This window comes from Aotus nancymaae, unplaced genomic scaffold, assembly GCF_030222135.1.
Source record: "Aotus nancymaae isolate 86718 unplaced genomic scaffold, 86718_ANA_hifiasm-v0.15.2.pri h1tg000032l_0, whole genome shotgun sequence".
Taxonomy (NCBI): Eukaryota; Metazoa; Chordata; class Mammalia; order Primates; family Aotidae; genus Aotus; species Aotus nancymaae.
In genome coordinates, this window is record NW_026988445.1 from 7574382 (window position 1) to 7600509 (window position 26128).

The following is a 26128-nucleotide window of genomic DNA, read 5'->3' on the forward strand; positions in this document are numbered from 1 at the left end:
TTAGGCAAGAAAATATCTACAGCTGCTGCTCACTGTATAACTCCTTTTAAAACTTGGGAATGAGGCCAAGAATAGAGAAAATAAGAAATAGGGAAAAACCTGAAGTCCGATAATGTTATTTGTGACCCTGCATGAAACCACACATGAAGCCAGCCATATGCATGGAGTTTTCAGTTACATGTATTAAAACATTCTGTTTTTGCTTAAGTCAGTTTGGGTTTGGTTATCTCTTACATGCAAGGAATAGAGACCTAAATGATACAGTATCTAAACTTGCTAAGCCTCAATTTCTTTATCTTTAAAAATTAGAGAGAAAATATCCACCTCAATATTTTTTGTGATACCTAATTGAGATCATGTACCCAACACATGGTATGAAAAAGAAAAAAAAAGAAGTGGTAATACCCATTTTCATCATCAATATCATCATTAATATTAGGTAGACTTAACATTGCTTCATACCAGTAAATTGGAGAAAATGCACATTTGAACTCTGACCTTGACTTAATATAGAAAGTTTAGTAACTCCATGCATGTCTTAGATATTTTTATTTGTAAAGTAGAGACAACTAAATATTCATCTTTTTTTAGTGTTTTATGAATCAAATGCTATCATGGACATAATCATTTTAATAACAATGTATTACATTAATTTTTGCAATAAATCTTTATAATAATCTTTGCAACAAATCTGTAAATTTATTAGACCAAATCAGATCAGATCAAATGCCTAGATATGTGTGAATACATATGTGTATTTACTCAGCCATTAGTAAGGTTGTCTCACCCCATATGAGGGTCAGAGATAATCTAGAAAAAGGGGCTCATACAATGTCTGTCCCTGGCACTAACAAGTCCCTTAGTGAGACCCATAATGAGTTCTATGCACTGGGTCATCCGTGTTGCCATGAAATAGGATATCATCTTACCCTGTGTGAGTCATGGGGAGGCATAGACATCACTGTTTGTCCAAAAAAACAAAAGTTTAGAGCTAAGAGAACTGAGTCCCAGGACTCTTCTGCCATGGCACTGCTATGCAATATGGCAAAAATTACTTGATTTATCCAAGCTTCAAGTACTTCAAGTGTGCAATGCAGATGAGCGTAACTACCTTGTCTATCCCACAGTATTATAAGAAGACGCAACGGTGAGAAAGTTTTAGGAAAAAGTAAAATGTGTTGCTGTTCTCTCCATTATTATTAAGAATTAAATAATTTTCCATGGATTTTTTAAAAACAAAAACCTTTTTGCATACACAATTTTCACAAATAAGCAGCTAATTGTTGTTTCACTCTGAGTCAGCAGCTGAATGGTGTCTATTGTTTGCCAAGTTTAAAAATAGATGCTAGTCTTCTATTAACACTGGGTTCAAGAAAATTTAGGTTTGGCAATGGGTACCACTTGCATCTATTCCCATTTCTAGCTTAGAGGTCTTCAGAAGACTGTTTAGAAAACCTTTGGGCAAAGAATAGTCTTACAAAACAACATTTGATGAGTTGGAGTAAATGAATTAGAAACATATGGACCAAATTTCCCCAAAAATACATCAGGGTTGAAAAATTAGGGAGAAAAAAACACTTGGCTTTACTGAAATATGTAAAGGCTAGCTTGAGAAACTTGACTAACCCAAAACTCCACAGCATTTTTGCACCACATATTGGCAGGAACTTGAGCTTCCTCTTCACTGACTTTGGTATTGTTAATCAATTTCTCCCTTTCCAATGCAGGAATTTGCAATTATTATATTGTTTTCTCCAGTATCCTAAGACTCTCAAAAGAATATTCATGGAAAACTTAACACAATTATTACAAATATTATGTGTTGATGAAAAAATATACAGTATATATTTATCTTATAAAAAATTGACATAATTTATTGAACAAAACACACAGCTTACAAAATAACTAATACTTATAACTAATTACTATAGTTGTGAGTATCAACAAAGTGATAGAAAGAAGTTATAATGTTCAGTTTAGTTAAGCCTCTCCGGGACAGTGTTAGTAGCTCTGCTGTTAGCTCACTTTAATATTCCAGGTGCCAGAGTCTCTTCTTGAGTTAACTCAAGGCTCGATAGGTGGGCTAGGTTTTCCATGCATAAACTTTTGAGAGTCTTAGAATCTTATTGTTCTTCTCACTTATTTTAGACTTTTTCTCTTTTATCTAAATTCTAAACAGATTTTTCCATGCTTTTAATGAAGTTGAATCAATGGTCATTTAAAAAAAAAAAAACTATTTCAGTAACTGTAATGAGTTTCCCATTTATACTGAGTAACTTTATGAGGCTGAGATGAGAACATTAAAAGGATCATCATTTGTTAATAGAAAATCATCAGTGAAACAACAACTAGAACTGATTTCAGTGATGAGTTCACTGAAAATCATCAGTGAAACAGTAAGTAGAACTGAGGGCTTTCTGTCTTTGCCTTTCTTTATATAAACTAGGAATGCAGTTTTTTGGAAGGAAAGAAGGCAATGGGTAATATATATGATCATCTGTTAAAGCCTTTTCTAGCCCCTCCCAGGTCCCAGGGATTCCTCTAACCTGCCATAGCCCTTGTCTGAACTCATTCAGCATTTATCTTAACATACAAGGCCTTATTCACTAACGTTCCATGTGCATGTATCTGTATTTGTCTAATCTATGCATTCAAATTGAATATTCCAAAGACAGGAACAGCTTATGCATCATAAAACCCACAGACTTATAATGCATATGGAGTGCATTCAAGAAACAGCTTTTTATTATTCCTTTTTTGGTCATGTTAGTAATAACCAACTTGTCTGATATGTGTTTCACTAAATAAGCTCAAATACTTCATGGAGTGTATAAAGTTAATAATCTGATACACATTCCCAGATTTCATTACTTTTAACAATATATTATGCTAGTTCTAGAATACATGTACTTGCAGTATACCCACATGCAGAAATTCCTTCAGCTCTAAACTTTTACACATTTTCTTTCTTCTCAGTTTATATTAATGTGGGCTGTTCTATAAGCAACATGGCTCTCTTTTCGGAAAGGGGTCAATTTTATTTTATTTTATTTTTCAAAGTGGAGTTTATTATTTTGAGTCAACTTGATAAATTGTAAGATTCAATATTAGACAGTTGGGTAATGTATGTTTTATTTTGTTTCCATGTGCTGCATTTATTATACTTCTCTGTCCTGAACCAAGTGGTCTTTTTATTATTAAAAATCTAGTGAAAACAAAGTTCACAAAGAACCATTTTAAAGAATACACTTACCATTTTTTTCTAGTAGGTGGACTTACAAGAACCTGTTTTTATAGGTCTAAGCATGAATGACAAGCTGCTTGCTTGAGATTTATGTGGAATTTATAATAAAAATGAATTTTACATTTATTTTAAAACTAAATCTAAATTAAGTGGATTCAGAAGCCATTGAAATGAAAAGTTGATTGAAATCTGAACCATGACAGTTTCTCAATAAGGAGCATTTGACATCTTTCTAATAGATTTGTTTTACTGAAGAGAAGTTTTAAATTAAGGTCAGGCTGGGAAAGAATAATAGGACTATTCTCAATGCTTTTTATTAGAAAAATTCTTATACTTACATTATATTTATATGTTTATTTCAATGTACTTTTTTGGTAAAACAGTCAACAATCACAACTTATCCATAGCCTTCTTGTGGTTAAAAATTCTAAAAATATTTACTAAGTTTTGATCTTCCCTTTGCATCTGGGTATCAATAATGAATCATTTCAAACTTTTATTGACCCACTAGCTGCTGTGAAACACTTCTCCATGAGTCTCTCATGGTTCTGCATGACTTGTAAGCAGAGGCACCGACTGACTTTATTCTGGGTTATTTTTTTAGTGATGTTTGAATATAGAACAGCTTTAGGAGACAGAGATAGTAAATCCCCCCAGAGATAAAGACAAGGTTAGTGATTATTTAAAATGATTAGGGACCCCCCTCAGCTTGGGGTTTCTCTCTTATAATGCAACCCATTACATTTATAGGCATCCCCTGGCCCTTTTTGCATCACCCCGTTAGGCCCCAAGGAACCTGCACAAGCAAGTGATGCTCTGGCTACTGCTGCTGTTATGAGCAATAAATTCCATTGCCTCTGACCCAGGAGTCTCGTGGTTTCTGCAGACTCCATGAAACTGACAGGCTAATTTGTTAGTTTTCAAGTAAGGGAAAATCCCAGCCCTTTCGCCATTCTTAGCACTAATCTTGCATTTTCCGAATTGGTTTAAAAAAATTCTTCTTTGACTTGTATGAAGTTAAGGCTACATAAAGACAAGACTACTGGTTAAAAAGTGAAAAATTCAGTCAAGTGTCCAGTGGAATGATTAGTGTTGAAACTAGATTATTTAGTTAAGTGACTGAGTTGACTCATTGTTTTTCTAATGCCTAAATAATTTAAGTTGGTTAGGGTTTTAAAGATTAAAACAAAAAGTAAAATGGTTTAATTTTCAATTTTCAGTTTATTGTTTTGAAATCACACAGAGAGGATTGATTTAGTCCCTTTTTTCTTATTGAAATTTAAATAATAGACTGTTTATTTCATGAACAAGGTTATGTGATGCTTCATGGGAGGAGCATGGATGTGACAGTGGTCAATAGGTGGGGCTCTATATCGGGCACTTGAGGATTTGGGCTTCAGCCCTAGTCCAACAACTTAGCCATTGGAATGAGCTGGAGCATTTGTAATATGGATGTGATGACTGACATCTGTCCAATCTTGTTTTTCTCCTCCCCAACCAGTAATGATTTTGCAAAACATTGAAGAAAATGAACTTTATTAGAAACAAAATTCATGAAAATGTTGAGCTGAAATTATACAAGTGAATAAGACAAAGATGAGTCCAAGGCCCTAGGGGAGACCTTCATTGACCCAGAGCATAGAAACATGTCAAAGAAAGTCAACAAATTCTAAATGCCTCAAAACTAGGAATCTAGATGAGAATGAAAGGGATCCATGGTTTTACCATAGACTTCATTTAGAATCTTTACCAAATACTATGAGGACTAGTTAAGAATTAATAGCAGGATCCTAACATGTATCCTATTGTACTTATTAACCTGAGGTTAACTCTCTAATAAGTTATATATTATTCTCAATTTATGGTAACAGCTCAATTATTTTTAGTCACTCTTTTTACCACATTCAAAATGTTGCAGTTGAAAGAATATTTTCATTACTATTCTAGATAGAGATCTAGGATAGACTTCCATCGCTCAAAATTCTGGTGTCAGAATGGACTAAACTAGGAACACTCCTCACTATAGGATGCAAACTTAGGTGGCTTATTTCATCGTGGCTTACTTCACTCTGTGGCACTCATGTCTTCATTCTACACCTTCGTTTGCTATACTCATCTAGAGACCTTACCTTCTGTTTATAGAGCTCCTTCATCTTCCTTCTCTCTGGACTTTGCCTTCGCATATCTACCATTCCTTCTTTTGCACTATCCAATCATTCCTTTTTTTTCCTACCACTTACAGTAGAAAAAAGTAAGTCACTCGTCTTTCCTAAAGGTGGTATCTCCACAGCTAATTGTATTTCCATTCACACTTGTCTTTCTCTGATTTTTCTTTATAGGTGATTCCCTCTAAATTCTGTGGCAACTTGAATTCTCACTTCCTGAGGAAAGCCTCTCCTCCACCTGAGACTTGCTCAGGTAAGTCCAGAGAAAATCTTTTCTGAGACTTGCTGCCCCCCTCAAAATGCATACTCATCTTTGTCCCTCTTCGAGTTATGGAACTTCTAACAGAACAGATTCTGTCTTGCTGCTGCACTTCCGTACTCATTGGTAAACTCAACGTAGTTTGTCTTCTCTCACCATCTGCCTGCAGCCCGTTCACTCAAAGGCACCGTGACACCCCCATTGTTTTCTCAGACCATATCCAGTTGTTATTCTTTATAGCATTTGGCACTTGAAAACTGTCTACCTTTCTGAAAATGGCTCCTCCTTTGACTTTGGGGCATTGCATGATTCTTGTCTCTCTTCCCTTTCCAAACTCTTTTCTCTCTCCTTTACTAGCTGTTTGTCCTCCTCCCGTTCTCTAACTGGGAGTCTTCCCCCAGGATTTATCCTTGTATACTTTGCGTCTATTTTACATGTATTTTATCAGAATTCTTCAACTTATGGTTTTAAATAAGTCCATAGCATAGGTGACTTCCTGTTTTATATCAACAGCCTTAACATTTTCTTGACATTTCTCCCAAATTATCATTGTCTCCTGAATATTACTGCCCCACCCTAATCTCTCCAGCTCTCTGTCTGGGACCTAGTTCATGTTTCTCCCCTGAGCCAGCTCTCCCTTTGACATCCCCAGACTTCCTAATGGTAACATAGTTTCTGGAATAAAATTATTGGAGTCCTCCTTGACTCCTTCTATTTTACTTGTTCCAAGGAGTCCATTAAAATATCCAGCTAATCCTTACTTTGACATGTTTCTGAAAATACTTCCTTTCTTTCCAAACTCACTGTATCCTATACGTACATTAAACCTCCCCAACACACATATTCGGTGTCTTATTACTGAACTTTTTTTCTGAGATGGCTTCTTAACATCCTCGGCCCATTAAAATCCTACCCATATTTATCTTAAATGTGACTCAAAACTCTACTCACATATGATTTTGTCCTCAGTATTTTTCCTAATCATAATACTCAGAAGTGATAACTTTCTTTTTAGCATTTAATTTGTAACGCTTAAGCTTCACTTAATAAATAGGAATATTTCCTTTCATATTTATAGTTATAGGCTAGAGAGTGTCTTTAAATATGATGTATCAGGTAACCATCACTTGTTTATAGTTATTATATGTTTGTATACATATTTAATCACCTCTACTAGAAAATAAACTCTCATGAGGATTAGTATCTTGTATTTTTCGCCACAGTAATAGCACCTTCCACAGAGTAGATGTCCTAAAGGATTAGCAGAAAGTGTAACTGAATGGATAAAATGATAACGGTCCTGAACGTATACCCAGGAAAAAGCATGAAGTTGCCTCTATTTTCTCCTCTCCCTTACCAGAAAGCTGCTGCTGCTTGTGATGAATAGGTTTTTGGGGATTTGTTTTTGTTTTTGATTCATGAATTAACTCTCATTCTAAGATGCAATTAGGAAACCCTAAGTTATAATTAAATATCAAGACAAATGATGTACATGTGTGCTGCTGGAAATACATTTCTAAGGCAAGTTTAGGTGAGAACACAAATAGACTTTAACTTGATGCCTGCATTATGTGAACCCTAATAGGTTAGGAGGAGATCTGGGGTGGGTGGGGTGGAAAGCAATCCCATTCATTTCCCTTTGCCTTTCCTTCTTTTGCTTCCTCCAAACACGTATTGGAAAGGTCACTGCTGTTCAGAACAAGGTTTTTGAAAAAAGGGAGGAAAGCAACAGGAAGAAAGCATGGACAGGACGTGGCTACAGCAGGCTTGATTCAAAGGCAAATTTTGACCACTTCATTCCAATGCTGTCTCTGTCTGTCTTCCAAGCCCTTCAGTGTTATTCTCACACTCTCACGAGTGGCTCTCCTTTATCCCTGTGATGTATTTTCCAACCTGTTCTATTTTTATCAGTTCCTCTGGCCCCAGGGTCAGCAATGTCTGGAACATGGAGTTGGACAAGGCTGAACTCCCTCTAGGAGAATCCACAGAAGGGAGTCCAGGTATTACTGAAACACCAGGGGTTTGGTCTAGGGCCTGTTGCTCACCACACAGAAAGCCAATCACTGAGACGATGAGTATTGCCAGAGAAGAAGGCTTTATTGGGGTGCTGCAGCCAAGGAGATGGGAGATCATTCTCAAATCTGTATCTCTAACTGACTAAAATCGGGAGTTTATATAGGCAGAAAAGGAATGTAGCTATGTGTGGGTAAACAGGAATTAGAAAGGGTAAGGAAGGAGAATTGGCCAACAGAAAGTAGGTGGTCAGTTAGGGAAACGGGAATGAGGGACAAGTAAGGAAAAGGAGTATCAGTTCCTTGACACTATCTGGGAGAACTGAGCGTCTTTCTGAGAAAGTAACTCAGACAAGATAAACGTAAGTTTCAACTTTTAAGACCAGGAGGGTCAATTTCTATGTTTTTTCCCAAAAAACCCATAAACATCAGCTTTATGAGAAAATAGGGCCAGTTTCATAAGAGGGCTTTGGTACTGAGCACCCATTTGGCACACAAACGTGTGCAGAAAAAGAATAAAAAGATAGGGCTGCTGTCAGAGAGACACTGTGTTGGACCAACTTTCCAAGACATCCCCAGGAGACCCTGTGACGACAAGTGGAAAGTTTGTGGGGGAATCAGAGCTTAATGTATATGTGACCATACTGCACATATAGGCTGGTAGCCCCATAAGTGGGGGCCATAAAAAAGAAGTTGCTAGTCAGAAAATAAAGGTTAACTAGAAGCTGGAGACTAAGGTAGAAGCACCTGAATAGAAGGGAGACCAGGAAGAGCGCCCCTGCCTCTCTGAACTCAGCCTGGGGAAGGCAGTTTGAATGTATTTTAACAAACACCAAGAGCCCCTATTTTGTTTCTTTTATTTGAGACTTGACAAATCTTGTTTATTATAGCTAAGGTGTGTTTTTAAACCACACAAGCACCCCCGACAGTACTTCAGTTTTGCTTCTTGTTAATCTTCCTCTTTTTTAGCCTCGTTTCTGTTTCATTCACATTTCTCTTAAATTGACATCATCAATTTTGCTCTTGTTACCCACGATTTTTCAAAAATGTTCCTCAATTTTTTACCTTATTATCACTTTTCCTTTTCCTTTCTCTTATCCTTATTTCTAGACAAGCTGCTATGCCCAAGCTTTTGATGAATTCATTTTTTGGCTATACTTTTTCTTTTTGGCTAGGTCTGGATTTTGGCCTCTGAATGTGTCAGTGCTCTCCCTTGATCCATGTGCTAATTAACAACCACCAGCCCCACATTCTTTCATACTTTTTAGTAGTCTCAATACAAGGACTGTTTAAGTCAGCACCTTCCATATTTCCTTCTTTGTCACTGGCAAAAAGGTGTGAGAATGACTCTTGATGCCTCCACAATCACCCGGGCCTTGTCCTGAATCAACGAAGACTGTCCAGGCTTTGTTACTCATCACAACTAAAATAATATCACCCCCCAGGATTCTGTCACTTTTTTGTTTTCCCTTTTATTCAAAAGGAAAAATAGCATGTAGCTGCCAATAGATGCTGTGATCTACAAAATATTTGCACAACATAGTTTATCTTTTTATTAAGAGGTGTGGCTAGAATGATTCAAATAACCCATTACATTCTTCTCACATGTCCTACCACCCCATCAAGAAATAATGAATTCAACTTTGTCAGAAAAACTTATTTCACTGGACGAGACAGGTCAATTAGGTGCATGAAGCATATTTTCCCTTCCTTTTCACAAAAGGCTCCACAGATTCTCCTTGATGCATAGAAAAAAAAAAAATCACCAGGCCCTTGAGCTTCCCTGCAGGAGCAGCCAAAAGAAAAGTCTAAAATATGTTCCTTGGCAGAGAAGCACTCTTATTCCCATGGAAAAGAAAAAAAAATAAAGTAAGAAATCTGGATTATTGCTCATCTGAGGGCCATGTGGCTCTCCAAAGGGACTTTGTAGCAAATATGTGCTTCCTGTGATCCAGCAGTGACCACGGCTAACCTGGCCAAGTCAGCAAAGAGAGAAAGTCAAATTTCACATGGGAGGCCTGTCCATAAAACCAACGCAGCTCTCCTCAGGTTGTGTGTATTGCCCAGCTGCTGCATTTATGTGGAAGTCAGGCAAACCCTGCTTCCACGGTGCCAGCCACGCCCTCTGGGCCAGGGGCCAGTGGTCATTTCCAGCAGCACAGACTGAGGGCAGGGCAGGGTTGGAAGGAGCTGCTGTAGTGAGTGAAGTGAGAACACCGGCCAACGTGGGAGAAAAGTAGCAAGCCAAGGCTTGCTTGGGGTCAATTCATGCGGGTCTGTAAATCTCCTTCATGGATCATTAGTGCTGAAAGGGGCCTCTGCAGGTCATTCCGTGTATTCCTCAGCTTCCTCCGGGTCACTTCCACACATGGTTTTCCTTCCAGGTCTGATAGATTTTCAAGAAAGAATATGTCTTCAGCCTTCTTTTTTTTTTATCTCCTAAATTCTCCATTTCATTATTCTTGTTTACTGATATATTCAACTAATTAGGTCAAGAAGCTAAAATTTTAGGTAGTTAAATCATCAGGTTTGATTACTACACAGTCTATGATAAATATGCAGCCAGCTATCTTGCAAATGTCCAGAAGAGCCAGAGAGAGTGGATGAAGCTGTATCATCCATTGTCATTCCTGGGAGAAAACCCTATATTTACATATTTATTCAACAAATAATTGATTGAGTGCCTTCTGTATACCAGAAACTTTCTAGGCACCGTCTCTAATGGCAAAGAATGAAAAAAAAAAAGACAAAAATCCCCACTTTGTATTTACATACCCTGGTGATGGAGTGACATCACCTCTAATATAAAGGCAATCTGTATCACCATCTCAGCTATTATAGCATTGAAGGCTACTGTACTTCATATAATTATTTCATTTTAGACTTACAACAATTTATGTAGTAGACAACATTATTATTTCTTATTTATAAAAGAGAAAAGTGGGCTTTAGAGAGGTTAAGTACCTTGCTCAACACTGTGAAAAGGTGAAAACAGGTCTGCTGGTTTCAGAGCCTGGCTCATAACCACTGGACTGACTACACACAAATACTTGACATAGATAGTCCCCATGTCTTGACCCTCTTTTTTTAGCGCTCTTGAAAGTATTCCAAGAGAAATCCTTTTTAGGATGATTACAGACTTATAGTTCATTCAGTTCAGCATTAACTGAAAAACTACCGTGTGTTAGGAGCTAACCTAGACCTAAAAGCTGATAACACAGTGAAATGTGGTTCCTGGCTTCACGAAGCTTTTGATATATGGAGAGGAGAGAGATGTAGGCAATACAGTGAGGTAAATGCTATGAGAGAGATGTGAACAGACTGTTAAAGAAGCATAAAATAAGGGCATCTAAGCCCACCCTTTGATAGTCAGGGAAAGTTCCTCAGGGATGATAACATCAAGTAAAGAAGAAAAGAGTGTGTGTGCATGTGTTTATATGCCTGTGTGTGCATGTGTACTCAGGTGCATATGTGTGCATGCATGGTGTGTGTGTCTGTGCTTGGGTGTACATGTGTGCGGTGATCAAGAGGGCAGCATGAAAACAAAGTGGAGAGAATGGGAATCACTCTGGCAACAGGACAGTCATGAAACAAATTGGTACATCTGATAAACTTAGAGCAGCGCCTTTTAAATTTAGACTAAGAAAAGCTTCCAGGCATGATCTTACTCTGCCCATCACTTTCACTCAAACCTCTCACTGTATATGTTTATTTTGCTTCAATCTCTAAATAACAGGGAAAATAGCAACATGATCTTAGAAATGTCTTTACCTTCTCTCTTTTTACCTAGCAATCGGATTTTCTTTGAGTAGTATAAGTCATTACATTATTCAATGATGCCTTTGATTTCACTGAAACTGTTGAGATTAGAGTGAGGTTCTACTGCATATTGAAAACAAATAGTTTTCCAAAACATAATTTTTACATGTAAACTCTGATGTTCCTTCAAACTAATTTCTGTGGATAGAGATGGATAGAAAGAAGAATTTTAAAAGGTGTCTATTTTTTAAGTGATTTTTTTTGTAGTACCAGAGGCTCATGTCTTCTGTTCGGATCGATGAAGCCACAGTCTGAGATCCACACGCATGCCCTGCCACACTGTGTATGTTTTCAATCAGTTCTACAAGATTGTTATTTTTTTTTTTCAATGTCAAAACTTAACCCACACACGGTCTCATGAGGCACAGAGATGCCTAAGCCACAATGCTGGGTTGTAGGACCTAATATCCATGTAATGATGGGATTGGCTGCAGGGCACATTTGGAAATAATCTTCAGCTTTTGGAATTGAGACCAAGGGCAGGAAATAATAAAACTGTGTGAAGCTACACTGCCTCCTCCTTCTGCTCCCAACATTCTGCACTTTGGGTAGAGAGTATCTACATTTCACTGGGTTCAAGGAAACACTGAGAGTTGCCAAAAGATAGCAACGTGTAGAGCCTAGCAGAGTGAGTGAGCACTTTGGAGAATGAAGCAGAGGCAAGAGGGCGTTTGGCAACAGTGGAGGCTGCAACCGATACACAGATGTTGGAGGTCTCCAAACATCTTATCAAACAAATAGACAAAGGGAAATGCTTTTCTAAGTAGCATGCACTTAAACCAGGAAACTCGATGACATATGATTTTTATTGAGCCAAGGAACTCTGTACTTTTGTCAAAGAGCTGGACACTGTGATGAATATGAATAACATCTGCAGCTCAGCTAAGTGAGGTGAAAGGGATGAGCCTGATCCATCTTCTAGCATTTGCTGCTGAAACCAATTCCTGGCAGGCTTCTGCAAGAGGGTGAAGAGCCCAGTGGGTCAGGGGCCATTTTCTGAAGTATTTGTTCATCTTGCTCTGAAATATTACAACAAACCATAGATAGAAAACAGAAAGACCAGGAGCCTTGTTCAACCTCTGCTGTGACTACCTAAGGTACTAAAGATCTTTCTCTGTATTTGTTAGTGCAGATTCTGTCATGTCATTGCCACTGATTTGTATTGTTATCTAGTATTTGCCAAATAGATTAACGCTTTCAGACAGAACATATTGGACAAAGATTAGACGAGACATAGTAATTCTCAGACAGACTTACACACATATACACTTTCTCTCAGGACCTTTTCATTTGCAGATATCCTGCTGTTGAAATAACTTAACTGGTAGCTCATTGTTGGGATGAGAATATTTATTCTGGCCCAGCAGTACAAGTGGTATAGAAAAAAGGAAAACGAGTAACGGAGCAGAGACAGAAAGGAGTTATGGAGGACACATCGTCAAAGAGAAGTCTCTTTATGCTTAATGTTACCAACCCACTCTCATGAGGATCATTCAATTACCTTTCCAGTGTTAAAATAGCAGTGTCTATGCCATGAATGCCACCGGTTTATGTCTGATAATAACCAAATACTTCACAGAGAATGCCCATTTGGTCACTTTATCTCCAGCCTATCCATTTCATTGATGGTGAATGTTCTCGTAAGGGAAATAAAAACCCCTCAAGAAGTTGTTGCTGAATCTGGGAAAGTAGCAAATCATGCCTACATTTTCTCTTGTATTCCCAAAGTTATTCAGAGGGTTTTTAAAGCTAAACAGAAGATGTTTTTGATGCGCTAAGACTCTTAGTAAACAAACACAAACAATTAATTAGGGCATTGAATGAATAAACCTTAGATACTTCACCTAGGCATGTACCACTGGCCATGGGAAATTATCTGGTAGTTGGAGTTAAGCTAAAATATTTAGAAGCAACCAGTCTGCCATATAGATGGTAAAAAGTCACCTCCAAATTCCATTTTGGTGGAGATTTGTCAGAGATTTCAGGGCTTTGTAACTTATAATTCTAATTCTACTTGGGTAGAGCATGTTAGGTTTTTGTAAATTCTATTTTTAACGTTGCTAACACTTTTCCATTGATATGAACATGGCTTCTAAGAGCTACATCTGTTCCACTCTATAGAGGAAGCATGATTAAGGAAAGAGCTTAAAGTTTGCAGATAACCAGATCTGAAATTGAAGGCTGACTCTATCATTTCCAACTAATTTTACTTAGCCCAGTGACTTTACCTCTTTGAGCCTCAGTCTCCTCATGTATAAATTGGGGATAACATCCACAGGATTATTTTTGAGGAATAAATAAAATAAAATATGAAAACATTAAGAATGTAGTAGGCATTCAGTAAATGTTACCATTTATTAGTACTTTTTCTTTCTTCAAGTGTCCTTCCAGGAACATTTTAACATGCATACCTTCCCAGCCCAATTTCTGCTGAATAAGCCTAGAGACAAGGTTTCCGCTCCTAGTAGTGCATGTTCATTGCATCACCACTAGCCCAGCTTGGGTTCTGTACAGCCTACGTTTGGCTTTCGACTCTCTGTATGGTTTTTCTGGCCCTAGTTTGTCTACCATCGAATCCATCTGTCTTTCTCAGTACTGATTCTTCTCAAATACAATATTTACCATGTCATCCTTTTGCTCAAAAACATTCAATTGTTTCATATTTTCTATAGTGTCAAAACTAAACATCGGTTTCTGATTCCAACTATAATATGTAACTGGTACCAACTAGCCCTCCTGCTGCAAGCCAACTACAAAACAGGACTAAATTATTAGACAACAGTTTGAAGACATTGAAAAGCTGTCAGCACAAGAATATAATGATGTTTAAGGGAAGTGAAACCCAGGATGTAAGCCTTTCTATCACTCTAGGTTTTTGCCTGGAGGCATTTACTAGAACCTGGCACAGGAAGGAGCAATCAAAGATCATGTTGGTCTCACTGAGCCGAGAAGACAGACTAGTGCTCAGAAAGGCTGAAGCCATGGGAATTTGTGAATCAGAGTACCAGATAAAAGGTAACTATGCAAAGACAGAGCTCTGGATATCTACATAAGGGTTCCTTCAGTGTTTACTTGAATACTAGGTTTGCATGCCAGACACAGGGTGAGAAACCATGAGTCCTGGGAAGGGACCACTGTTGGAAACAAAGAAACTGTTGGGGAGCTCAGTCATTTCTAAAAGTGGCACAGTGCTGGGAAATGTTGTGTTCTCACCAACTGGAATGCAGACGCTTTCTAGAACATCAAAGGCATTTGATAGGAAGGCAGGACCTCAGGAGTAAGCTCTAAAGGAAAGGCCATGTTAGACACACCTGAATGAAGCTTTAAAATAAGCATGGAAGGATAAAGCAACTGATAGCCCATGTAACTTAGCTGCCTACTCAAATAAAATTCAATCCTCTTTAAAGAAAGAAAACAGAATTCACACCCTGGACAACACAAAAATCATTATGTCTAGTATCTGATCAAACATTTCTAGACATGTGAAGAAACAGGAAAATGTAACCCAAAAACAGGGGAATCTTTACCCAATAGAAATATATCAAAATACAAGAGATAAATTGAAATTAACGAACAAAAACTTGAAAATCAGTATTATAAATACGTTTAAAGGCTAAATGAAAACATGAATATAATAAAGAGACATGGAAATTATCACCAAAAAAAATCTGGAACAGAAATAGATATGTGAAATTTAAAAAAATCACTGTGTGTACATAATAACAGATTAGACACTGAAGAAGTAAAGATCAATGAACTTGTCATCATAGAATAGAAACAGTCCAAACTGAAGTAGAGAGAGGAAAGAGAGATGAATAGAGCATCAGTGACCCAAGGGATAATGTCAAGTCTATCATACAGTCTCAGAAGCAGAGAAGTGGAGGGACAGATACATAAAGAAAAAGAAGCAAAAATTCAATTTTTTTTTTTTTTTTCTGAGATAGAGTCTTGCTCTGCTGCCCAGGCTGGAGTGCAGTGGTGCTGTCTTAGCTCACTGCAACCTCTACCTCCCAGGTTCAAGCAATTCTTCTGCCTCACTCTCTCGAGTAGCTGGTATTATAGGCACCCATCACTATGCTCAGCTAATTTTTGTATTTTTAGTAGAGACATAGTTTCACCATGTTGGCCAGGCTGGTCTTGAACTCCTGACTTCAAGTGATCCACCCACCTTGGCCTCCCAAAGTGCTGGGATTACAGGCATGAGCCACCATGCCCAGCCAAAAATTCAAATTTGATCAAAGCAGTAAACCCAGATGAAAGAAGATCAATTAACCTAAAGCAACATATAACTAAAACAAACAACACAAAGGCACACTATAATCAAATGGCAAAAAGCAAGTAACAAAGAAAGAAATGTAAAAAGTAGCTACAGGAAAACAACATGTTATGTACAGGCTAACAAAAATAAGAATGACCACATTTTTTTTAACAAAGTTAATATTACTTGTAGTTAATAGACATAAACTAAAAGAATTGTTAAAGGATAGTTTTCAGGTTAAGGAAACCAATTACAGATAAAACTCAAATATATAAAAAAAATTGAAGAGTACTCTATAGAGTAAATGTGTAGATTAAATATACTTTTTTCTTATTTGTTAATTTTTAAAGAAGATATTTGATAATTTAAAGTCAAAATAATATTGTATTATGGGGATTTAAACACAAGCAGAAATAAAGTGTATGACAAGAACACAAAGGACAGGAGTGGAAAAACAGATGAATATTGTTTTAAGGTTCTTAACCGAAGATGATAATGTTATCTGAATGTAGATTGTGTTAATCTAAAGATGCATACTGTGAGCCACAGAGCAGAGCTATCTAATAGATCTTTCTGCAATGATGGATGTGTTCTCTACATAACCAACACAGTAATCCTTAGCCACACTAGGCTAACGAGCACTTGAAATATGGCCCCTGTAACTAAGGAATTGAACTAAGGAACCAATATGGCTAGTGGCTACTGCATTTGACAGCACAGCCTACAATAACCACTATAGGCCGAGCGCGGTGGCTCACACCTGTAATCCCAGCACTTTGGGAGGCCGAGGCGGGTGGATCACGAGGTCAAGAGATTGAGACCATCCTGGTCAACATGGTGAAACCTCGTCTCTACTAATACAAAAAATTAGCTGGGCATGGTGGCGCGTGCCTGTAATCCCAGCTACTCAGGAGGCTGAGGCAGGAGAATTGCCTGAACCCAGGAGGCGGAGGTTGCGGTGAGCCAAGATCGTGCCATTGCACTCCAACCTGGGTAACAAGAGCGAAGCTCCATCTCAAAAAAAAAAAAAACAAAACCCACTATAAACAAAACAAAACAAAACAAAACAAAATAAACAATATACAAAGATATAGTCACTGAGAAGCCAAAAGAGGAGATAAAAGGGAATCCCTAAAACAAGCAAGCAATCCCAAAAGAGAGAAAAATCAAATAAAAAGGGAACAATGAACAGAAGAGATAAAGTAAATTAACAAAATCATAGCAACAATTATTTAAATATAAATGGATGACATACTCTGTTAAAAAGCAAAGATCATCATTCTGTACAAAAAAAAATCAAGACCTAGCTTTATTATTTTAGAAGAAGTAGACATCAGAGTAAGGAATATGACCAGAGATACAGAAGAACATTAAATGATTACAAAAGGATCAATCAAGAAAACTTTTATAGAACTTTATACATAAAATTGCAAATATACCTCTTACAAGAGTACATGGAAAATTCACCAAGATAGACCATATGGAGGGCCATAAAATATGTCTCAATAAATTTAAAAGGATTGAAACCAGAGTATGTTTTCTGACCACAATGGTATTAAATTAGAAATCAAAACCAGAAAGATACCTGAAAAAAAAAAAAAAAAAAACCCTAGATATTTGGAAGCTAAGCTGCATACTTCTAAATAAACAGGACAAAAAAATCAGAAAGAAAATTAGAAAATACAAAAAAAAAATTAGAAAATATTTTGAATTGAATGAAAATAAATGTATGGAACAATGCTGCAGTAGAGCTTGGAATAACATTCTCAAAATGTTTTCTCTTACCCTTCTTTATACTCTTAAAAATTCTTAACAACTCTAACAGGTTTTTGTTTATGTGCCTGTCATATTTACCCTATGTGAAATTAAAACTCGGAATTAAGTAAATAAAAATAAAATAAAATTGTTATATGAAAATCCAGCAATAAAAGGTACATATAAGCAGGTTTTCTCTAAGAGAAAATTTAAATAAATAAATAAAATGGTTAATGGTTAAAAAAGGGAAAACAGAATTTGTACAAATATTTATCAATGGAAAAATTAATCCATTGCCTGTTATTATTAGAATATTTTTAATAGATCCATTCAATCTGTTGCCATACATTGCTTTGGTGGAAGTATATATGAAGAAAATCAGCCTCACAAAGATTTGTAGTCTTGGTAACATTTAAAGATAATTATAGATGGTTTTGTTTGACACTATGCCAGAATTTGAGAAGTAGTAGTTTTAAACATTAGTTGCATGGTGAAATCTGAAGCCATATTCATGAACTTTCGTTAAACTAATTTAAAACCCACTAATCTATTTTGTGTTTTAATGAACTTTTACTCATACATGATTTTGCAAGAACATATATTCATCATTTGGAACATTTTGGTTCTTTGAATTAAGCAGGAATTCTGAATGTTGACACACTGTATTATAATTATACTTATTAATATCACCATCAATGTTATTAGCAAAAGTCTTTAAGAGGTGAGTTTTCGGCCGGGCGCGGTGGCTCAAGCCTGTAATCCCAGCACTTTGGGAGGCCGAGGCGGGTGGATCACGAGGTCAAGAGATCGAGACCATCCTGGTCAACATGGTGAAACCCCGTCTCTACTAATACAAAAAATTAGCTGGGCACGGTGGCGCGTGCCTGTAATCCCAGCTACTCAGGAGGCTGAGGCAGGAGACTTGCCTGAACCCAGGAGGCGGAGGTTGCGGTGAGCCGAGATCGCGCCATTGCACTCCAGCCTGGGGTATCAAGAGCGAAACTCCGTCTCAAAAAAAAAAAAAAAAAAAAAGAGGTGAGTTTTCAAGCCAACTGTGGCAGATGAAGTTTTCCAAAATTTTAATTTTCACTTGAAAATCCAACTGTTATCATTAGGAAAAATATTTCAGTTGATTTCTTGAAGTTATAGGTCCTCTTTGTTCATTTTTAAGAAAATAATGGCCACACATGCCAATTTTTTCATCAGTGTATTTTTTTCCCCAGTAAAGCTGGTGTTCTCAGAAGAAAAAAAGCAGTTACTTCAGCTTGTAACTCAATTGCACAAGTTCTTTCCCTTAAGACAAACATTGTATTCCAATATTTGGCAGCAACATTTTATGTACGCTTCTCATTTCACCATAAATAATACTAAAAAGACATGAACTCAACAATAAGAAAACAAGCAACACAATTTTAAAAAATAAAACAAGTATATGGATGACAAATAGCATGTGAACATATGCTTCACATCATACATCATTAAGGAAATTAAAATAAAATGAGATACCATACTAATGACTAATAGTCAGTTAGCCATTGACTATTACAATGGCTAATTATCAATTGCTGTCAGAGATGTGGAGCAACAGAAATTCTCATTCATTGTTGATGGGAATGAAAGTGGAGCTTTTATTCTCACCAAGTGGATCAAAGGTGCCATTTTGAGAGACAGTTTGGTGATGTCTTACAAAACTGATCATGGTTTTGCCATATAATCTAGAAATCATATTAGTAGGTATTCACCCAACTAATTTGAAAACTTGTGCCTACACAAGATCTGGATGCAAATGTTTATAACAGCTTTGTTTATAACTGCCAAAAACTGGAAGCAATAAAGATGTGAATAAATAAACAAATCTTGGTACAGTATACCATGGAAAACTATTCAGCAATAAAGGAAATTAGTTATCAAACCAAGTAAAGACATGGATAGATCTTTAATGTATTATACCAAATGAAAGAAGCCAGTCTGAAAAGGGTACATGTCATATGTTCTTTTTATATGGCATTCTGATAAAGGCAAAACTGTAGAGGCAGTAAGCAGATCCGTGTTTGCTAGGGGTCCACACAGGGGACATCTTGGGGTGGTGGAAATATTCTATGTCATACTTTAATAGTGGACACATGATACTATGCTTTGACAAAACTCATGAAACTTCACGACACCCAGAGTGTATTTTAGTGTTTGGAAATTCTGAAAAATCATTTAGAAGGTTCAGAGATTTCAGGATTGCATGCAGAATGCTACGAAAGTTTCTAACTAAATTATAAATATATGAAGCAACCTCACTAAAGGGGGCAGAAGGGAAAGGTACTGCCTATAACTTTGGAAATGAGTGAACTCTGTGAAACTAAAGTCAAAAGAAACTGCACAAGTATTGTACTCTAGTTGATAAAATTGCTTCCTATAGAAATACTAGTTAATTCTGAAACTATTCAAGTGAACATACTATTCAAGTGAAATAACAATCATTGTACTAGTCCATTTTCACACTGCTATAAAGAACTGCCTGAAACTGGATAATTTATATATATTAAAAAAAGAGGTTTAATTGGCTCACAGTTCCACCTGGCTGGGAAGGCCTCAGGAAACTTATAATTGTGGCAGAAGAGGAAACGGGCACGTCTTATATGGTGGCAGGTGAAACAGCAAGAGCAAAGGGGGAAGCACCTCTTATAAACCCATCAGATCTCATGAGAATTCATTCACTATCAGGAGAACAGCATGGGGGAAAACCTCCCCATGATCCAATCACCTTCCACCAGGTCCCTTCCTCAACATGTAGGGATTACAGCTGAAATGAGATTTTGGTGGGGACACAAAGCCGAATCGTAACAAGCATTACTGCTGTATTATACATAATCATAGTGCGTGTGTGCATGCATGAGTGCGTGTGTGTGTGTGTGTGTGTGTGTGTGTGGTCATCTGGGTCATCCTATTTCAGGCCCCAGTTGACATAGAGGTTATCACTTACTGAATATATCCACAAGATTCAGCAGCAGTATCACTAGGCCTTCCCAGGAGTTGCAAGATGAGGATTTTATTGATTAAGACAACTTACAGAGGCATAAAACTTCACTAGAAAACAAAATCCAAAGCTCAGACAACATTACAAATTCCATCTAAGTGAGAGAAATAAGGTGTTTCTTCCAGATGGAGAAACCTTACATCATACTTAAGAATGTGAAAAAAGCAAACAAACTCCTGACAATTAAACTCATTCTTAATATGATAAAGAGATTTGCTGACCTACCATTTACATTTCTGGCTAATTACTAATCTTGCTGTGGGTGTCACAGACCATTTTAAAGCATTGTGCTTACCTCAGCAGTGCAGCAAATACCTCCAGGATCACTGCCGTGTTCAACTCTTAAAGAACATACAAAGCAAACTGTGTTTTCTTACATCAGGGATTTATCCCCTTTGACTATTTCCAGTGTTACATCAGCCTCATTATTTGGGGGCTTGAGCTCTTTTAGAGCATAAAACAACCATTTCTTTGGAGATCAGACAAGTGGTTTTCTTGTGAACAATGGAAAAAACAGAAGCAGATACAGCAAAATTCACTCACCATGGTCTTTCACAAAGCTTTCCTTTCTTCTTAAAAATAACAGCCTTCACCTCATTTTATACTTGAAGGTCATTTGCTAAAACATGAGATGTGGATTTAATGATCCAATTTCTTAAAATAAACATGGAGTGCATAGTAAATAACATCCGTCTACTTAAGCAGAGAAAAAAATCTACAAACAGACACACAAAGGTAATGAAAATGTCACTGAAGGGATATAAACTGATTGTAAAGAAAAAATGCATGTCCGAAATTTTCTATTACCTGACACACCTGGAATCAAAACCATCATTTCTATGGCATGGTAGTCAAAGGCAGCTTTATTTCAAACTTTACATGCAACACATAAAAAGACTGGTTATGAAAAGTCCACAAGACTGGAATGGGGCGTGACATCCGGTTATATAATGCATAGAAAGGGAAGTATGTAGGTATCTACACAGGCAGCTGCATCAAAATTTCCTCCCTCTAATAGTCGGCCATCCTTGTTTGCCCAAGGTCCTGTTAAGTCTCAGTCAGAACTTTCATGTATCCCAAAATGGCACAAATTAGTAACTTTGGGAAATTCAGCCAGGATTATCAGCCTGTCTCTCCACATGTAAGAAATTCCAAGAGAGCATTGTTGAGAATGGACTGTAAACAGCAAGAGCTGTACCTAGCAAGAGAGAAACTGCAAACCACACCAGGTTGAAGTTCAGAATCTTGAAAGCTTATCTGAAGTCCCTCCAAGTTTGGTGTGCTTTTAGCATGGAGCTGGATGCCTTGCATGAAGAGAACTTCTTGGTGATAAATTTTAGTTATTCCTGGTTCTTATTCGTCCAGACTTTACTGATGAGATGTATTGGAGGTTGCCATATTTCTCTTCAGACTGATAGTACTCTCAGGCTTGCCTTCAAAATCTTTATTGATATTCGTACTCACAGACATTGGGGTAGTCATCTGACAGAGATCTGCCTCCCATATGAAAGCGTAAGTTCCCACGAGAGAAAATACCATAATTATTTTTATTCTTCCTCATATTCCAACTTGCAGAAAAGCCCCTGGCAGAGAGTAAACTCTCAGTTACATTTGCAGAGTAAATGAAAGGGCCAGAATGAAAAGGATTTGTGTGTGCTTGTGCATATGTATGTTTGCACATATACTCATGTGTGCTCACAGGTACATATGTCAGGGTCAGAAAGGGAGATATAAGAGGACATTTGCTGCTCGGTTCATACCACTTCCAATAAAACCAGACTCCTGGACCTCTTATCTTCAAATGAAGGCATGATGAGCCCGTTTCAAGAGCACGCTCCCTGATGGTGAGAGGAGAGAGAACTCTTGGGGAGAAGGAACACAATGCTGCCAGTATCTGCGTGGACTTCTCTGCTGGAGATGAGCTGCTTCTTACCATGTTCTTTCTGCCTCATCCGTCGAAACAAAGCAAAAGATGATTAAAATACAAAATGAGAATTTATGATAAAAAAGAAGGGAACTTTTCTAGTTTTGAAGACTCCTTTTGAAGACTTCTTCACACACAACAAAATACTCAAAACAGACATGTTTATTTCATAACCGCTTATCTTGAGATGTGTGCAAAATATGTGTTTGCCTGTGCACACAAGAGTGTATTATCTGATTCCTACTACTGTGGGAGACCAGCAAAAAGTCTGTTTTGCACAGATTAACAGCCATTAGCCTCCAATCTCTCACTTGGAGAACAGGCTGGTGGGCTACCTATGCCCTATGATCTCTTACCCAAGGACTGTAAAGATTTGGGCAGAGAGGGGAACGGACTAGTTGATTCTTTCAGACCTGGTCTAGGTCTCTCATAGTACAATTTATCTGTCAGATGTTTTTCCTTTCACTGCAAGAGCCTAGCTGGGGATAAATGTTAAGGTGGATCTTTCCTTCAAGCCACCTATCAGAACAGCTATATTTGCTAGGGAGTGTATGCATCTGTGTTTCAGTTTGCTGCACATCCCAAGCTATTTCTCTGTGTGGAGAGCTCAGAGAATGCAGGAATGTGCTTTACCTTGCACTTTTTTACTCAGCTTCTAAATCCAGGCTTTGGGCTCCTTCACACTCCACTTAGCCACATATTTTTAAAATATGTGAACCAGAAAGGTTGATCCGATGTCCAGGAAGTCCAAGGAGCTTTTTCAGTGAGGCCTTATTTCTTAGAAATAGGAAAAGTTGATTTTCCAATAGTAACACACAATGACCTCCAGAAGAAAGGTGTTATTAAGAGAAAATTACTGTTCACATTATTCATGACAAAAGTGGTGGGGGAAGAACTTGAATCTCAGAGGGATTGAGCTTGGCGAGAACTTCTGATTTTAAAAACATTCTATTTTGGCAAATGCCATCTTTCAGTGTCAATTTTTATATTTCTGAGAAGTAAGATCATACCCTCCTAAAACATTTAATCTCTCCTGCATTTGGAAAGATCAGCATGCATGCTTTGTCCCCATTTGGGCCAGTTTCCTCAAACCAGTGACATTCTGGGGGGATACCAAAATGAAATGTTAATCCTCTTGAAAGTTCTCTCTCCTCTGTGTTTTGATAGATTAATAGAATGTTATCGTAGGAGGAGGATACCAAGAACTTTTACTTAAATCTTCTTATTCTGACACCCGCAGATGTGAAACAACTTGTCCAAGGTAACACAGCAAGGAAATAGTGTATAGACCTCTACTCCAAGCCCATTGACTGTGTGGTATGGATGAAAATGATATAAACATTTTGGACACAAAGGCAATTAGGCTTATTATGTTTCTGCCATTTACTAGTTGTGTGATCTTAGACAAATAACCTCTTGAAAACCAGTTTGTTCCTTTGTCAAATAGGAATCATAGAGTACTCCTCTCCTTCGGTTGAGAGTTCAAAATGAGATAACCCATGGAAAGAACTTATCAGAGTTTCTGGAACAGGTTAAGCATTTTAAAACAAGCAAAAGTGGTATAAATGAAGAACTCAAACATTTCCAAGGCCCAGACAGTATTTCTTATGTCAGTAATAAAAGAAAATCATTTTTAAGCAGTCTTGAAGGATAAAGTAAACTTACCACAGGAAGACACGTGGAAGCAGGAACCCCAGAATGGGCTACGGAGGTGGCAAATCTCAAGGTACCTGCAGGAAATGGCAAGTAGTTAAATTTGGACCAAATGAAGATAGAGCACACGGAGCAGTGAAAGACATGGTTGAAAAGTGATATGGTGTAAGATGTTTGGAGTCCTGGTGAAAAAGTTAAATTGTATTATACAAGTAGTGAGTTTTGTTCTATTTTAATAAGAGGAGTAACACCAAAGTGATATTTTAGGGAGATCAACCAGTCACACTCAGGAAAGATTAGAGTAAGGAAACAAACATTAGACTCAGGAGACTTTATTCAAGAGGCTATTGTGATTGCCCAGTAATAAGGTCAAGCAGGAAGGGGGTAGATAGATGAATGCAAAAAAAATCCCAAGGAAACTTTTGTTGCTGTATTTTCTTTCCTTTTTCCACACTTCATTATAGAACTCTGATTGTGCCTACACAATACTACATTCTTCATTGTTTTTAAAAATTAAAGGCTACCTATGTAAGAATTAAAAATATGGTCAAAAAGGTTTAAAAATAAATTTTATCCAGTACTTTTAGGAGAGTAAGGATTTAAATAAGTTAATATTTCAGGTCACCAAAACCGTTGCTAGGAATATCTATTCCCTGCTTCCTCTATTCTTTTCTTCCTCTTCATAATCGGTTATCTACTCCTGCACTAATAAAATGGCTACTACTGAGCACTTGACATATGCCTAGTAAACACTAGATGTTGAAGACTCAATACCAAATAAAGTATGTAAAATATTTTATAGATTTTTAATATTGATTAAATATTGAAATGATAACAATTGGGGATATGGGTTAACTACAACATATTAAAATTATTTTCATCCTTTTACCTGTTTATGATATAGCTATTAAAAAACAGAAAATTACCTATGTGGTTTACATTATATTTATATTAGACCGTGTAGATCTACAGAAGAATTTGTAAAACTGTAAATCTGATCATGTTATTTTTGTTCAGCAGCTTTCCATTTTACTTAAAGTAAGTAATACTTATTCTTCTTTCCAGGACCTAGAAGGCCCTAAATAAACTGATTCCTGTCTACCTCTTCAAAGTCATTTTGAACCATTCTTTCTCTCATTCACATAACTCTAGCCACATTGACCTGCTGAGGCAGACCCTGATGGTTGGCAACCCATGCCCAGGCTGCCTTTTCTTCTTTGCTAGCAAAACTCTAACTTTTTTCTGATACTCAGTACTCAGTGAAGGTAATATCTGGATACACAGTTTAGTGGGGGGAATTCTGACCGAAGCAAATTCATCATGGTAATTCCAGACTCCTGGACAGTAATTTGCTTAGGCCCTGAAATGTGGTATGATTCTATGCAGTGAGCCACAGGGGAAGTCTTCTGAAGCCTTCTTGAAAAGATCTCCCTCTTAAAAAAGAAAGAAAGAAGCAGAGATAATCGCTTCTTCAGCTAAACATCCCTGTCTCGCATGTGATGAGCAGCTGGAACTATTAATTTATCTTGGGACCCTAAGGGGACCTATCTAAAGGACAAAGATGACAGGCTGAATATAGTGCATGAAACATTGAAATGACTCCAATTCTTCATAATGTCATTGAACAATTGAATAACCTAAGTCTAGCTCTACTTTCTAAAGTATGATAATCTATACTCCTTAGTGTATGTGTGTACATGTGTGTATTTAAATGTGTTGAGTGAGTTGAATGTTCTGTTGCTTGTAGTCAAAATCATCTTAACTCCTACAGTCTGCCTGCTTTCTGTTTCTCTAATATACTGTTTCCTGCATTTTGACCTTTGCACTCTAGCCTCTGATCTTGAGTTTTCGTAGTTGGCTCTTTTGTATTATTCCAGGATATGCCCTCCCTGATTAATCACTCTGATGTAGCCACTCCTCCCCATTCTTTTTCACATCTTCTTGTTTGTAGTCTCTTCAGAGACTTCATCACTATTCAATCTTGACTTTGTGATTACTTTTTAGTTTGTTT

At 37.2% G+C, this 26128-nt stretch overlaps 1 long non-coding RNA gene across 1 annotated transcript in view; it reads left to right on the top strand.

The window, feature by feature from the left end:
* LOC135277473 (uncharacterized) overlaps positions 1-26128 on the top strand; it is a 102115-nt gene that overhangs the window by 41046 nt on the left and 34941 nt on the right. The window contains exon 2 of the long non-coding RNA XR_010345077.1: positions 5584-5662. This is a non-coding gene — a long non-coding RNA (uncharacterized LOC135277473). The remainder of the gene's footprint in view (positions 1-5583; positions 5663-26128) is intronic.